Below are 16,759 nucleotides of genomic sequence, written 5' to 3'. Positions count from 1 at the left end.
TGGTAAATGCAAAGAAGTGCCTGAAGAATCTTACTGCAAATTCAGTTATAAGAGCACTGTTAGGGTTATTGAAGCCAGTGTCATTTCCCATTGGCATGGCAATATCAAGCTAATAAATGGATGAACAAAAGAAAGGAGGAATGCACTGTGTCATTTAAATTAACAATTTCAGAATGCTTCTTCAATTACCACAAATTGCTCCAGTTTAAGTACCATGGTTTTTATTGCAGCAGTCTTAACTTTGGGAAAGGAACTCCAAGTATAAGGACCAAATAAAAAATAGTTAAGCAAGAAAGGTAAGTGGTCAAATAAAGAGAAATTGCTAGAAATGGGGTCAAGAAAGAATTTGCCTACATCATTCCAAGATTTACTCTTACACCTAAAGGGACTTCAGTGCAGCTCTAAACCTTGTACAAGCTAATTTGAACTATGAGATGAAGAACCACAATGATCAGACTATACATTCAATTTAGAAATGGCTCTCTTCCACTTTCTAAATTGCAATAGCAACCAAAACTGACTCATTCACGACTAAAGGCATGATTAACTTAAGGAACATCATTTTGTAACCATTCCTAATAACTTCTTCAGCTAAATTTCAAAGAATCAGTTGCAAAGTCAGAAGCTAGCAAATCCTTATGTAATCACTCCAGTTCAGATCTTGATCTATTTGCCCTGCTACTTGCCTTTGCCTAAACTACTTTCAAAAGCCACAAGTAGGCTTCCATATTTTCTTTCTTCACACTCATCTGCTGGCAAACATGACATGCCCAGCCTTCCTTCAAACCTTGGGGCAGCAGAAGTCGTCTTCGTAGATGCAGCTCTGTGGCTGGGAGGAAAGATGGCTGTTGTTTGATTGCTATGCCTCAGTCACAAGGCAGACAAAGTGGCACGGGAGGCAGAGAGTTCCTTAGCCACTATGAGGCCAAGGCACCTACAGCAAGAAAGGTGGCAAGGAGCCACACAAGACCTAACCACCAATGGCAGAGGAAGGGTGCCGACAACCACACTTTTTGCCTTGATTATTGCCTTGAAGTTTTTCCTAATGTTCCTAAAACTGAAACACATAGCAATCAAAATGCAGCACTACACCAGCTGCAGAGAAATAAGTTTTACAGTAAAGAGGTGCCAGTTAACAATGGGGCTGTGCAGACCGAAATTATGCAAATTTATTTGAAATAAAGTTGGAATTCAACAATTCTCTTTCTAGAAAGCATGCACAGTATGCTTTAGTTTTGGGAAGATACTTGGCACACTGACAGGCTACTGTACTCTATACTGCTGAACACTTTGTGGACCTAATTGCAACAGATGCAAGCTACCAAAAGGGAACCCCCTTTGTTAATAAAATCCTGTGTGTACATGTCAGGCTTAAAGTCAAAAGAACAGAAAGAAAGATTTCAGTAACTGCAGAAACCAGCTGAAAAACACAGCATTCCAGTGCACTGCAGTCCTCTTTGCAGTTTAGACACCCTGATAGCCTCTGGTAAAGCCAAACTATCAGCAATCCCCATAGGTAACAACATAATCCCCATGCGGTTTGTGGGTGTCAGGCACAATTTGAACTGACTCACTTCATTCTCTATTTACACCTCCATTGCTCCCCAAGGCTACATTTCCTGCTTCCTTATTATGAGATTACCATCAATTCCCAAAAATCCTTCACTAAGTGAAAAACTCTTAATTACACTCTTCACACTAAATATTATGCTTCACAAGCCAGTTACAGCAGCACCCCTGCGCTTGAGAACATTTTCCCCCATTGAAATTAGCAGTTTACAACTTTTTTTAAACTTTTTTTTAAAGCACTGAAGTGTTACATGGGTCACATTAAAGCCACATGGGCATCTTTACTTAATTCCCTCGCAATCCAACAGGTTGCCAGGCTGAGAACTTGCTGCGGGGAACTGGGAGTGGGGAGGGGGAGACTGATCATTCCCTTCCCGCCAGATCCCTCTCACCAGCGTTTTGAACCCTCCTTTGCAGCACTTCAGGAGAAAGCTGGTGGCGAGATTAAGGCTCGAAAAGTCGTGGGGGCGTCAGCTGCAGAGGAGGCGAGGATGAGGACGGGAGCGCGTGGCTCTCTTCCATCCTGGGGCACCGACTGCTCTGAGCGAGAAGGAATTTTTTTTCAGAAAGGAGGCGAATCCAGCCCCCCCCCCCGAAGATGGGGCAGCCTCCATCGGGAAGCATCCCTCACAGCTGGAGGGGCAGGGATGATGTGGCCTTCAGAGAGTCACCGGCCCCTCCACATCTGGGCACACCCGGCCTCCTTTTGACCCCCCACCTCCGTTGACCACAGCTGGATGGTCAACGCGGGAGGAGGGAGTCACTTGGGACTCAGCCCGAGCCCGGCGCCCCTGTTGCCCTCGCTTCGTCTCCTCACCCCACCCACCCGGGAAGGGTGGCGTTGCTGCCCCCGACGCGACCGGAGGAACTTTCCACGTTGCCCCCTCTGCCCATTCCGCCTCCTCCCGCCCTCGGACTCCTTCTCTTTCCCCTCATCCCTCTAACTCCCGACCACTCACTCGCGTCTCGACGAAACTCCGTCTCCTCCCGGGACTGGGCGGTTTCACACGCATCTCATTACCGCCGCTCCCACTTCGAGCAACACACCATCTACTGTACACACACATACATACACACACACACTGAGAAGCCTCAGCCGCCCGAGATGGGACAGGAGGAGGGGGTGGAGGTAGGAGGGGGTGGCCGAGAGGCATGCTGGGAAGGGGAGTTTTTCCTCCCCCTCCTCCCTCCTGAGGTGAACGGCGCAGGGAACTACAACGACCGCGGGGCCACTGCGAGAGCGAGGCGAAGAGGCTGAGACGGCGCAGGCGCCGGGCCGCCGGACAGAGTTTCCGTTACTTCTAGTGCCTGTGGCGGTTGGTGTTCTGAACCGCTATAGCGCGAGGGAGCGTGAGGGGAGCGGGGAATGGAGGGAGTCGCTGGAAGAGGCGGAGGAGAAAAGTAATCAGCGGCAGAGGGAAACGGGCGGGATGAGGTTAAGGAGGCTGGAGGTGCACCATTTTTTAAAAAAATAAAAAGGAGGGGGTGAAATGTGGACCAAACGTGCGAGGGGGAACCGCAAAGTTTTGTTTGACTTTGGTTTAAGGCAGGCGCCCCGCCAAGCCTCAGTCACGTTATTGCTGCTCGGGAGAAGCTCCTCGGCTTCTGGTGAAGGAAGCCAGAAAGCGGCGCTCGGCTCGTTCCCGTTCCGAATTCCAAGCGCATTTGATCATTCCCTTCTCTTCCGAGCATCTACCAAAGTGCCTTCGCTTCCCCTGGTCTGCCGCGTTGAGGACAAGCTAAGAACGTGATCATTCGAGACCCTTAAAAAAAAAGGCCCCCCCCCCCCCCACGAAAACAACCCAGAGGTTTGATGCTTACAGTTCGTCACATGTCGTTTATTTTTTATATTATTATTTTTTGGTTCCTTTTTAAATAAAATAAATTTATTTGGTTTTTCAAATTAAAATTTTACAGAGATATATCAAACACAAATCATAAAAACAAGATTCCAAGGAATCCCTTGAACTTCCATCCTCCCCTATTCTTCATTCTTTCCTCCCACATCTTTTATGATAATCCAAATCCTTTACCTCTTCCATTATGTCCAGAATTCAACCTTAAACTACAAGTGATATTCCAATCCTACTAACTATTTTACATTTATTAATGCTTGGGTCAAAGTCTATTCGCATATAAGATAACCCAGCAGTATAAAATACTGCATAAAAATCATGTTGCTGCCTGGAAGAATCCTACATAAAACCTACCATCTTTACAAAACTACAATGATCACATGTAACCTATATAGAACTTAGCATATTAAAAGGGTAAAATTTAATAGATTTTTTTAAAAAAAATTAAAAGATATTATGGTTAAATAAGAGCACCCCCAAAGCAGTCAGCTGCAATCTCCTTAATAACCCTTGCCCAGATTTTCATTGGCTGCTAGGGCAAAAGAGAGACCTCGTGGGTTATCCTGCAATCAGTGTCCCACAAGGTCTCTCTGCCCTGGCAGCAATGAAAATACATTGATGCAGTTCACTTCACAGCCACAATTGGAAAGGCTTTCCAATAAGCCAACTCTTGCTGCACTCCAGGGTGACAGAACTGTGCTGGGGCCAGCCCTGCTATTATGCAGAGTGAGGTGGCTGCCTCAGGCGAGGGAGGAAGGGAGTGCATGAAAGGGCGCAAGGCTCACCGCTATCTTGTCATGTTACATTAGATAAGATGGCCCAGACATGTCCATTACAACACTTCCATGCACCCGCCCATAGAAGGAATTGTTTGATGATGAGAAAAAAAGGCTCAGTGTTAGTATGGGATCCCTTTCTATATGTTTCACTGTTCCTTTTCCTCACAGTTTCCACAAATTCTGTGCACGTTTTACTTTTGTACACTGTGTGACTTCTGCTCTTTCACTTGATGAAACGCAAGGGTCACAAGATTTAATTGGCAGGTTAATCATCCCACAGTGTTAGCTGTGGATCTAAAGAGCTGCTTGGGCTCATACCAGGAGCCTGCACTAGCTCAGTGTATTTTTATTTGAACAGCTGACCCCATGCCATCACACAGTTTCGAACGCCTTTGAAACACTTTTCAGCTTCAAAGCAATTTGTCATGTGGTGGAGTACTGTTTAAGAAAGGCAATTCTAAAGCAACCTTGGAATCATGGAACTAGCTTGGTGGTTTTCTGGATCATGGCCATAGCTACAGGCCACATTTAATTAGTGAGAGAAATCTTTAGCCAACAAGTTGCAAGCCTTTCTTTTTTTAGGCTTTTATTCTAAGGTAACAGTAATTAGGAATGAGCAATATTAAAGATGATTTTTTTTACCTTGTCTAACAATGACTGGAGGCTTTGTTTAATACATTGTAGGGTATCTTAACTTTTCCTTCACTATATAGATTCTGATGTTTTGATAATATGCCCATTTATTTACATCTAATCCATTAAAATACAATTGCAAAACCAACTCCCAATTATTAACAGTTGAAAAACCTTGCAGAAAATTAAATAGGCAAATATAACTTTGTTCATCCTCATGCCTATGGCTGTATTTGCTCCTAGAAGTCTAAATTCAATGGCAAAAATCAATTTGCAAAATATGAGTGGGTTTTCTTGTGGGTGCATTCTGCAACATGTCATTGGCTCAATAATATTGCATTAGTGGTGGATTTATACTGACCTATCCACACATCGTTCAGCTTTACCAGTTGTTCTGTGGGGCTTCCCCGGTGGTGCTTCCCCAGTGTTACTTGATTATTGCCATCTGGAAGGGCACTCTTGCACTATAGTGCAATGAAAGCAGACCAAAAAAAAAAAAAAAACTGGAACATTTGTGGTATGCAAGGTTACAGGATTTCATCAGGAAGATACAGGCCAGGCACCAATTGGAAATGAAGCAGTATGTGTGCCCTAAAATGTTTGCAGGAACAAACAAAATTGAGAGCAGTGTTTTGTTTAGCCATCCCATTACTATCATGAACACAAAGCATTGTGAATGCACAATTTTTAAAAAGACTTCCGGAGGAGCCTCCAAAATATCAGCATTATACAATTTTTCTCACAAATATGTCACACATCGGTAAGCAAAGAAGAAGAATTGAGAAACTTATGGTTTTTTATATTACAAGGAACTTGGAGGGGAGAATACTTTATTCCATTACATTCCACAGTTAGAGATTGTTTACAAAGCTATGTTGCAACTATACAACCAGATAATTTGCCTAGAATTTATCACTGTTGAAATCCTGATGTATTTTAAATAACATTTGTAGAGGCATGTTGCTTTGTACATTTAAAAGTGAATGCCTTCTGGGCTCATTTTAATGATGTATGTTCAATGAACAGATGTTATTGTTGCTGCTAAAGTGCTATGCTAAATAGTTCGGAGCAATCTTTGTTTCTTTTTTCACCCTGAGTGTGGCTCCCACACACCAGCGTTTGGAACATCCTCAGGGTCGGTTGTATAAACAGATTTAAAGGCAAAGCTGGATTCAGTATTTTAAGCAAGCTCTCGTATACAGAGAATATTTTCCAGCCACTCCCAAATGTATATCAGTTTATGAATAATAACAGATGGATATTGGGTATTACTGCAACCATTTTGGGGCCGCAATTAAGCTTCTTTGTAAAGCTTAGCTATGTAACATCCACTAGATTCAAAGCTTCTTTAATTTGTTGCTATAAACTATACTAGCTGCTTTTTCATAGGTTAAAAATGAGAGTGGATTAGGTAAAAATCATTATTAATAGTCTGTAAAATAACACATCCATTTGGGATGTTTAGCTATTTTCTGATTCTGCATTACTAAACCAGAGGGGACATTTTGTTTTTACTATTAAATCTCATTGTAGTTTTGATCACCTTTACATGTAACTGTAAATGCAGAGGTCATGTATGTGCTTATACTGTACAATGTAACTGAAATCATGCTATTTATTAGGACACTGGTGATTTAAATTCATTGGTGGGGTAGCAAGAAATTTACCTTTGGGTAAGCTCTCTCTCCATACCCTCTTGCACACATAATCTTCAATCAGATCACTCATTCTTGCTGCTGTCTCTGTTGGACAATCTGCCACAAGCCAGCAGACACATGCATCCAATCAGCAATCATTGTCTGTTTCCAGGCCCCACCCCATCCCCATGAGGTTGGAAAACACATTTTTAACAAGGAATTCCTTTTTGTCCATTGAAAACATGTCCAGGACTGACTACATAAGATGTTGGGGCACAACACTCCTCTATTTAACTTTGTCTTTCCCCCGATTGGTAATGAGTAGCGAATCAGGAGTCCTTTAGACTACATGAGTTAGGATTAAGTCCAGGTGGATGTGAGCAACACCCCCAGACAATCCAGTTGCATTGTTTTTGTCTTTTTGCAATTTTGTGTCACACAAGGATGCATGAGATCAGGAGAGCAGCAGGAGTACAGTCAAAGGCCATAACAAATTATAATAGTAATATAATTATGTGCATACATGTAAAAAGATTGCAAGCCTTCCCTGTTAAAAGTATGATTTGGCGCCTTGTTGCAAACAATAGAAAGTACAATATCCTAAAGACTCAGGAATCAAATAAACTTAACTCCAATTGTCACAAAATTTATGGGGGGGGACTACTAATGATTTGATTACTGGAACTATAATACTAGGCATTTTTGCTTCCAGAGTTGGCAAAGTCTGAGTGGTTAGTGAGGGCTTCCCATTCTTTCCAACTTCTCTAGAATTATTTCTTGTCAAGCACACTTCGTGCTAAACCTGACCACTAAGTAGTAGTATTAACATTAACACTGGGAACAAATATTTCCATCCATATTTGAAAATGTACAGTTGCTCAACTCTGTAATAACATTATGAAGTGACTTGTCAAGTACTTCAAACATATTTGGTAACAGTGTTATATTTCAGAGTTATGTTTAGCCTATTTGTTTGACATAAACCTCAATGATGTGAAATCACAATGGTTATTTCACAATAATATTTGCTCATTCCATTCCCTTTTGTGGCTGAATATTTTTTATTTAAAAACAACAACAACCATAAAGCAACCTTAATCCCACCCTGCAATCTCTAATACAATTATTTGCTCAATTATTTTTCTACTAAAATATCAGTCACTTACTAAAGGACTTGGTAATAACTAAGAATTGATGCTTTTGAATTATGGTGCTGGAGGAGACTCTTGAGAGTCCAATGGACTGCAAAAAGATCAAACTTATCCATCCTTAAAGAAATCAGCCCTGAGTGCTCACTGGAAGGACAGATCCTGAAGTTGAGGCTCCAGTACCTTGGCCACCTCATGAGAAGAGAAGACTCCCTAGAAAAGACTCTGATGTTGGGAAAGATGGAGGGCACAAGGAGAAGGGGACGACAGAGGATGAGATGGTTGGACTGTTCTCGAAGCGACTAGCATGAGTTTGGCCAAACTGCGGGAGGCAGTGAAATATAGGCGTGCCTGGCGTGCTCTGATCCATGGGGTCACAAAGAGTCGGACACGACTGAATGACTGAACAACAAAGTATCCTGCTGTGAGTGGTTTGTCACCAAATAATATTCTGCCACATGCCTCCATCAAACTATACCACCCTTTCTATTGTGGAAAAAAGTGCCAGTGTCACTTTCCTGGTTAAGGAGGTTCTAGTACTGTTAGTACAACAGCTAGATTCCTTCCTGTATTCAAACATAGGTGTGTGTGTGTGTGTGTGTATCATAGTGTACTGGAAAAATACTTCACTAATGACCATTATTTGCTAAATGGCCAGATTCCAAATGTCTACCCTGGTTTCTTTCAAATCTTCAGTTGTACCTTGAAAGTCAACAGAAACCATTCCAGAAGTTTGTTCGACTTCCAAACTTTCGAAAACCAAAGCACAGCTTCTGATTGGCTGCAGGAAGCCCTTCCAACAATAAGAATCCGCGAAGCCCTGTTGGATGTTTGACTTCCAAAAGAAAGTTTGAAAACCAGAACACTCCCTTCCAGGTTTCAATCATTCGGGAGCCAAAACGTTTGAGAACTAGGCTGTTTGAAAACCAAGGTATGACTGTACTTCCTTTCCCTTAAAAAATCCTGCAGAGGTTATCCTTTCCTGCTATCCTTATTGCAACTCTACTGTGGCACATGCTTGCCTGATGAGATATTCCCATGCTACTATAATGTAATGTACAATAAACCTGAGATAACACTTTAGAAATGCAAGCATGGCCATCTGCAACTTGCTCTGAAAGTTGGAGCCAGTACAAGGAAGTATCAGTCAATAATTGTCTCTTCAAATGGAAGAGTTATTGTCTCCTTGTTTGTTTTTCTTAAGTTCCTTGGCATTCCCCCCCCCCCCACAGAATTCTATTCTGCATCCTGCTGGTTTGAAGTCATCCCAATCCTTTTTGGCAGCACATTGTTCTTTGCAGTCTCAGCAGTCCTTGTGGCGAACCTTGGTCTGCCCTCGCCAGTTGCCTCTGGTACCCACAGAGCTTCTGCCAGGTTGCAACATCACACCTTCACTGTGACTACATACAGAAAGCTACTTTGTTACTTCCAGTGAAGAAAATCTCCACTTTTAACTGCTGCCCAAGCTACTTTGCAAGATAAGACCTTTCCAGACAAAGGTCCTTTCTTGTGAAGGTAATATCGTTTTCTCTTAGCTTTTACTCGTATAGTCACATCCATCCTCATGTAATGGAATAGAGCAGGAAAAGCCTTGCTAGTAGAGAATATTCAGCAATTATTTATTGCAAAAGATCCCCCTTGCCTTGACTGGCAGTCTTGACAGACCACCAGTCTTTGCCCCCTGCTAATGGCCCATCCAGCTTGCTCTGCCAGCTGGCTTGGTTCCTTAGCATTACTAAATCCAGGGGGTTTCTGTGTTTGGCAAAGTTTAATCAAACCTGGATTAATTCAAAATCATAAAATGTTTAGGGGGATCTAGCCCCCCTCAAAAAACTCATTACAATATTCTATTTTTATGCATTCTTGACCATTATCAGTTTCTGAATATCTGATCGAGCGCTTGCTTCTGTGTGTGTAGAAATGTCATTTTCTCTCTCTTCCCACCCTCTTAAAGTTTTACATATTAATTTAATAAATTAATGTTTTTAGGAACCATCATGAAGCCATTCAGGGAAACACTGCTTGAATACATTGAAAGCAGAGGCAAAATCTATTATAATGTAAGGTTATTGAAATACTTCTGTCTCCTGATACAACATCTCCTGTTTGTGCACAGATATCACCACTGCCAGGCAAGACTGCTTTTACCTATGCCCTTACTTTCCCTTGAAAACCAACCCAGTATTTCATAACACAATGGTTTCCACTAACTGCCAAGCAACGAAGAAGAGAGTAGCCATGGGAACATCACAGCTTAAGGCTGTCTTGGCCAAGCTGGTGCCCCCCAGATGTTTTGGACTGCAATTCCCATCTGCCCCAACCATGCTGACTGGGGCTGATGGGAATTGAGTCCAAAATATCTGGAAGGAACTGGGTTGGCATGGGCTGGTCCTTAGCACTGCCCTCACACCACTGACCCTTTCCCCATATTATTCATTTCAGTCTCTTGTTTCCCTGTGCAAGACAAATGGCCCTTTAATTGTTCCTCATATACATCATGAACAGATCACCAACAGAGGCTTTCTGAGAGCCTTCCCTTAGCTACTTTGAGAAGCATGGCAAACTTTTTCCCATTTCAGTAGTGCAAGTTGTATCGAGCTGCTACCACAGTGGGCATTTACTGTGGAATACCTACACTTTGTTCACTTTTTACAAGGCATCTACACAGTGCCATGAACAAAACATAACTTTCTTACTTTTTTCTCTGTTCAGCTTCCTTCCTCCGACTTAAAAAGAGTTAAGAAAAATCCAACTTTTTTTTAAACTCAATGCAACACCTGCAAACTTTCTATTGTTGTGGGTGGTCTTTCATGCTATTATTCTGGCTTCCATAGATTGCTTTAGCTAGTCATTTCCTTTATGGGCTGCCTCTCAGCTTTATCACTTTTTCCCTTCGCTTTCCAAATAGCAATACCGTCACACTTATTTCTCCCCTTGCCCCCCAATTTCAGCAGGCAGGAATTACAATCAGAAATTCAGTAACAAATACTTAACAAAATACACACACACAAAAATCCTAATGAAAGCCACATATCCCAAAATAATCCAGTGCTGGAGAATAGGTGCAAGAAGTCTGAAAGCAGAGCTGCTATTTCACTTCTATCTTAAAGCAGAACAGAAATAATTACTGCTAAATTGTCCACATCTGGAAGCCCCCTTGGTTGCTATGATACAAATAGGTTGGAGATAGCTCCCACACTTTGGCTCTTTAGTGTTGTTCTTCCTCTATTAGACAGAAGTGAAATTAAAATGGTCAGGTCACATGGAACTTAGTGTAGCATTGTTCCTTATAACAATGTTCCTTATAACACAGTGCCTCTCCCTTTGTCCCAGGTCCTATATAACATTGATTTTGAACTGTTTAATTTGCTTAGGTTTTATTTAGTGTGTAATTCAAGTCACACTATGCATAAGCTGCTTGCAACATAGTTTTACATAAAAGTGACTGTCAGTGCAGCCCTGTCCTCTGTCTTCACAGAGGAAGATATGGGGCAGATCCCAGAGCCTTAACTAGCTTATGCAGGCAGGGAGTCTGAAGAACAGAAGCAGTTAGTGATGATAAGAGATGAAGGTCTAGGCCTAACAGACAAAATAAACACTGAGAAATCACTGGGACCAGATATGAACTCAAATGTGAAATTGCTGGTTTTCTTTAAAAATCTGTAGCTTGTCTTTCAGGTCAGCCTCTACCGGTATATCTGAGGACTAGAAAGTGGCCTGTTCTCAAAGCTACTAACATGAGTTTGGCCAAACTGCGAGAGGCAGTGAAGGATAGGCGTGCCTGGCGTGCTCTGGTCCATGGGGTCACGAAGAGTCGGACACGACTGAACAACAACAGAAAGTGGCCAATGCAGCACAGTTTTTAATTTTTTTTAAGGGATCCAGGTGGGATTCTGGAAATTGGTGGCTGGCTGGCTTAACATCTGTCCCAGGAAAACTGGTGGAAAGTACTGTTAAAATAAAATAACCAAGCATATAGAAGAACAAGCTTTGCTGAAGCAGAGCCAGCATGTCTTCTGCAAGGGCAAGTCTTGCCTCACTAACTTGCCGGCAGCAAAGGGACAGTAACAGCACAATCGTAAACATCTACTCACTCATCGTATTTAATTCAATGTGGCTTGTTCCCTGGGAAGTGAGGTTAGGACTGCAGCTTAAAGCTTCCTTCTACAAATTTCCTTACGGTAACATCATAGGATTCAGGCCACTGTGAATTAAATACTTTATAGCATCAATAATTGTTTTGGTATCCAAGTTTAAAACAATCCTTTGGTTCCCCAGATGAAAATTTATTTTCTGTCGTATATGCTTGTGGCACTGTAAATTATCACTTCCTGATAAGACACCAATGTGGTTTGAGGTTTCCTGCAGTGTACTTGTCTATTGAAACTGAAAGGTTGTCTCTGCCTAGTCTCAGATCATAGAAAGAAGAAAAAAAGAAAAGTGAATGAATTATATCTTCTTACCCTGTGGGTTCACAGCTATGGCATGAACTGTGTTTGCAAAAATAGACTTAAAGAGCAGTACAGTCAAGGGCCCCATTGATTTTAATTAGAAATCCATCAGTGCATGCATTTAAGTGTCCCATTTAAATCAGTGGGATGCTGAAGCACTTATTATGCTGTTTAATTTTAGATACCATGTGCATCCACAGCAGTGACCAGAGGAGGAATGAAGCTGGGAAGAGCACAGAAAGAAGAAACGCCATGGCACATCTGCATCAGATGCCTTCATCTGCCCCATCTGTAATAAACATTTCACTCCCATATCGGTCTCTGCAGTCACAGCAGGTGCTGTAACTCTCCAATGGTTTGACTTCACCCCCAAAGGCAACTCTTCTATTGTCTCGTGAGACAGACAGATGCCAACTAATCTTACTGATTTTTGAGCCTGCATGTGATATTCAACTGCAGGTCTGCCCCTTTGCTGTGTGTCATGCAGCACTGTAATGGAACCTCAGGGACTCATATTATTAGCAAATGATATGAAAATTCTAAACCACAATGTATTTTTAACTAAGAATCTAAAATATGTTTGTTGTAAGAGTTGTTTTGTTCAGTATCCATCAGGTGGCACTGTAACATTACATTGAACAGCAATCAAGCAAGGTATTTTTAAAACTCAAGAATGTTTTGTGCTATTTTTCTACTAAAAATAATTAAAAATACAGTAATTTTATCATTTTCCATCATCTGTTTGTACTTGCAAATTGTGTTTCTTTTTATTCTCTGTGGGCTTATTGTTTTGATTGTATAAGAAAACTTGTTTTTCAGGTGATAGGTTCAGGGCTGCCCCGGGAGTGGGCCCTAGCCAGAGGAATGGCTGGAGCAGGTTCCACTAGGGGGGATGCGCTAGGACACCCAATCTCAGTGATCATAGGTAGGAGGAGGAGTTACCATGTCATTACTGAGGAGGCAGGTTTAGTCATTGTTTGAGGACTCTGCCTGCCTCTGGGCCTGGTCCTGACCAGAAGAATACTGGAATCAACAAGGGTGACCCACATGACCTTAAGGTGCTGCTGTGTAATGCCAGGTCAATGATTCACAAGACCACCGCCATCCATGACTTCTCTGCAACCCTTCCCCTCTGCAGGGAGTTGGGGCCAATTCAGATGGTCTGCCCCCACCACTTAATGACCCCAAATGGTTTCCAGAGAGTGGTGGGGGATGTTTTATCCCATGCTGATGGCCTCTCAGTGGATTCCCTGGTGACGCGCTGGAATGTGGAATTATCCAAGGCTATCAAGTGTCTGGCTCCTCTCCGATTACATGGAGCCTGGACGGCCCTGTGGTTCTCCCCAGAGCTGAGGGCGATGAAACAATCCCTGAGATGGCTAGAGTGCCGGTTGCAGAAAACTCATTTTGAATCAGACCGAACATGGGTTAGAGATCAACATCAAGTCTACCAAGTGGCAATAGAGATTGTGAAGAGGACCTTCTTCGCCGCCTCTATTGCATCTGCAGAAAATAGCAGCAGGAGACTCTTTCAGGTTCAATTTAACTGAACCACCGTTGCCATCAGGGCCTGGTGAGGACCCCAAGATCTCCTGCAATGATTTTGCTCAGATTCAGAAAGAAGTAGACTCCACTATGGGAGCAGGACTGGGGCGGGGGAGTGCTAGAGTCCTGTCTAGTCAAATTGTGTGGGATCTATTCCAATCTGTTACCTCCGAGGATGTGGATAGGCTGCTTAAACGTGTGAAATAGGCCACCTGTCATCTTGATCCTTGCCCATCCTGGCTCATAAAAGCTAGCTGGAAAAGGGCTGGGCGATGGGCTTCGCGGGGTGGTGAATGCTTCTCTCTGTGAGGGAGCCTTCCCAGACCCACTGAAAGAGGTGGTTATTAAACTGCTTCTTAAAAAACATCTTTGGACCCTGCCATCATGGCCAACTATCGCCCAGTCTCAAATCTTCCATTCTTGGGCAAGGTGATTGAGCAGGTGGTCACTGAACAACTCCAGGCATGTCTGCAGGATGTGGACCATTTGGATCCCAAATTCAAAAGCATCAGTTGTCCCATAAAGCCCTGAAAATAAGGATAAACCATTTTACAGGGAGGATAAAAAGTACAGCCCAGACTTCTTGTTATTTGATGCCAGGGCCAGCCCAAGGTATTTTGGCACCTGAGGTGAACCACAGAATGCCTGCTCCCCACCAGGGAAGAAGAGGTGGGTGAAGATCTACATCAGGAACAAGGAAGGAATAAAAATCTACATAAGGATGGGAGTTGACCAGCAGCATCTCCCATCTGTCAAGAGGCCACTGTAGAGGCTGCACTGGGGAGGGCTGCAAAGGAGAAGGCAGGTCTGATGTTCAATGACTGGGTTGCAGCTGTTGCAGCTGGTGTTTCATTCCTTGGAGGCCAGACCTGCTGCCCCTGTGGATCCTGCCCTCCAAGGCAGTCGCCTCACCTTGCCTCATGGGTGAATGGCTCTGTTTGAGACAGTTCATAGAATCATAAAGTTGGAAGGGACCCCAAGGATCACCTAGTCCAACCCTCTGCAATGCAGGGATATGCAGCTGTCCCTTACGGGGATCAGACCTGCAACCTTGGTGTTAGCACCACCCTCTAATCAACTGAGCTGCTATCCACTCAGCTGAGTGTTTAAATTAACTACTTAGGCAGGTTACAGGCAAAACTGATCTCAGACTCCACCCCAGCAGGTGAATCACCCATTCAATAAAACATCCACAGTCCTTAAGAAACTTGTATGTTCTTTTGTCGGGTCATTGACATGCATTAAAGGGGATCAAAACAGCCAAATCCACAACAGGATGTTGAATCAGAACAACTGAACAAATAACAGGCAGTTTAGCTGCAGCTTAGTTATGGGCCCTCCCTTCTTTGTGATTGCCTAATTCTCCCACTTTAAGTGAAATTATCAGCCTAGAAGGAAAGCATCCAATTCCCACACCAGCTACTAGATGTGATGGAATAATCTGTAGCTTGTTTACAGGAATGCTAGATTGCATATGCAGCAATTTAGTTATAATCTATGCTAGGATGATGCATTAAAAGAAATCTTCCTACTCTGTAATTGCTTTTCAGATCCCAGCCTCAAAGAGCTGCTCCAGGGGATGCTTAAGCTGCTTAGTTCTACCTTTCCCTACTCATAGAATGAGTCCTCTGCAGCCCACCGATTGCTAGGTAATTTGTAGATAAAGTTAAATGTCTTTAGGTTGGACTTTATGTCTGGCAGCAACAACTGAATGGGTCCATGTCAGACTTCCATTCACTTTAAATGATTGTACAGTTAGGATGGGAAGCCTGTGGATCGCCAAACATGGTTGGACTCCAAATCCCATGAACCCTGACCATTAACCATGCTGGCTGGGGCTGATGGGAGTTGAAGTCCAACAGTGTATTAAGGACCACACATTCTTTCTTCCCATTCTAAGGAACTACAAGTACTGTAATCTGTTGGTAAGCAGGAGCTTTGCCTGACTTGACAAAGCTGGTTGAGAGCAGAGAACACTGCCATAGAAACCAAAACCCAAATAAAAAAAATGTAAACAGCATTATCTTCACAGCAGGGAGAATAATGGCAACCCAAGTACTGTATACTCCATCAGGCTTGGAGGTGAAAAGCCTGCTGTTAAAGGAAAGCATAATAGGCTGTCTAATTGAGCCAAGCACTTGGAATGGGTGGATCTCAAGCAGTAAACATGGGATTGCGACAAAATGTTCTGTAAATTGTTGGGAGACAATTTAGCCTCAAAAGGAGGTGACATTCACAGCAGAAATTAATTACTGAGCCCCAACAGTTGGAATGTAATTAAGCAGGTAGGTGCTTCCTCAGGTATCTTGGCTGCAGGTGTATAAGACTTTGAATAACTGCTCTACAACTCATGTAACTTCAGTTCTTGGCATGGTTTAGAGGTGGCATTGGAGAAAAGCAGAGCAGGGATAGTAGTCAGACATTTTTAAGTCAGAGCCTTTTCCAGCATGGAAATGCAATTGTGGGGAAATCTTCACCTGTTGCTAGTCCATCTGTCAGACATCTTATTATGTATGGCCCCTGATTAATTTATGGGCCTTCCTCCTGCAAAAGATTATACAGAATTTGCATATAAAAGGGTAATCCAACTACTAAGGGACCAGCTGGCCTGCAGCAGGGGAAGGAGTGGGAAGCCTGTGTGACATGACATGAGTTAGAGCTTTTCTCTTAGCCATGTGCCCTCGATTTCACAACCAGGACCATCTTACCAGTTTTGTTTCATTGGAACCTAGGAATCTGTCTTATACTAAGTAAGACCATCCAGTTCAGTATTAACACTGAGTATCAGTGACTCCCCAGGATTTCATGCAAGGGTATCTTCCAGCCCCACCTGAAGATGCTAAGGAGAGAACCGGGGACCTTCTGCACAAAAAGCAGATGTGCTACCCTGAATCTGTGGCTCACAGGATGGGAGGGAGGAAGACCAGAGACCCAAATGCAAACCCATCTTTTTGCAAAGACTTACAATGTAATCCTATGTATGCTTACTTGCTTACATGCCACCCCAATTGGTGTGAGATTCCAGAGATTCCAGGTGCTTACCCTGGGTTCATGTTTCCTTTTGGAAATGAGGCACAGTGGAGACCGTGGTGCCTTTATGATACATTGTTTATTTACACATGTATAGAACCTGAGCCTGCC

The 16,759-nt window shown here is 43.0% G+C and overlaps 2 protein-coding genes across 4 annotated transcripts in view; one reads left to right on the top strand and one right to left on the bottom strand.

Annotated features, from left to right (window-relative positions):
* The window catches only part of PRKD3 (protein kinase D3), a 48,229-nt gene extending 45,560 nt beyond the window's left edge, over positions 1-2,669 (bottom strand). For both annotated transcript variants that reach the window (XM_033144423.1, XM_033144422.1), the window contains exon 1: positions 2,529-2,669. The gene's annotated coding sequence lies outside the window, so the exon portion shown is untranslated. The remainder of the gene's footprint in view (positions 1-2,528) is intronic.
* Positions 2,670-3,358: 689 nt separating this feature from the next.
* QPCT (glutaminyl-peptide cyclotransferase) overlaps positions 3,359-16,759 on the top strand; it is a 28,053-nt gene continuing 14,652 nt past the window's right edge. Inside the window, exon 1 of one of the 2 annotated variants that reach the window (XM_033144421.1) lies at positions 3,359-3,377. The gene's annotated coding sequence lies outside the window, so the exon portion shown is untranslated. Of the gene's footprint in view, positions 3,378-15,168; positions 15,268-16,759 lie in introns of those variants that run through there. The other variant, XM_033144420.1, reaches the window with a different exon arrangement.

The sequence above is a fragment of the Lacerta agilis genome, chromosome 3 (genome assembly GCF_009819535.1).
Source record: "Lacerta agilis isolate rLacAgi1 chromosome 3, rLacAgi1.pri, whole genome shotgun sequence".
NCBI lineage: Eukaryota > Metazoa > Chordata > Lepidosauria > Squamata > Lacertidae > Lacerta > Lacerta agilis.
Note: the sequence above shows the minus strand (reverse complement) of the source record. Positions and strands in the feature narration are given on the sequence as shown.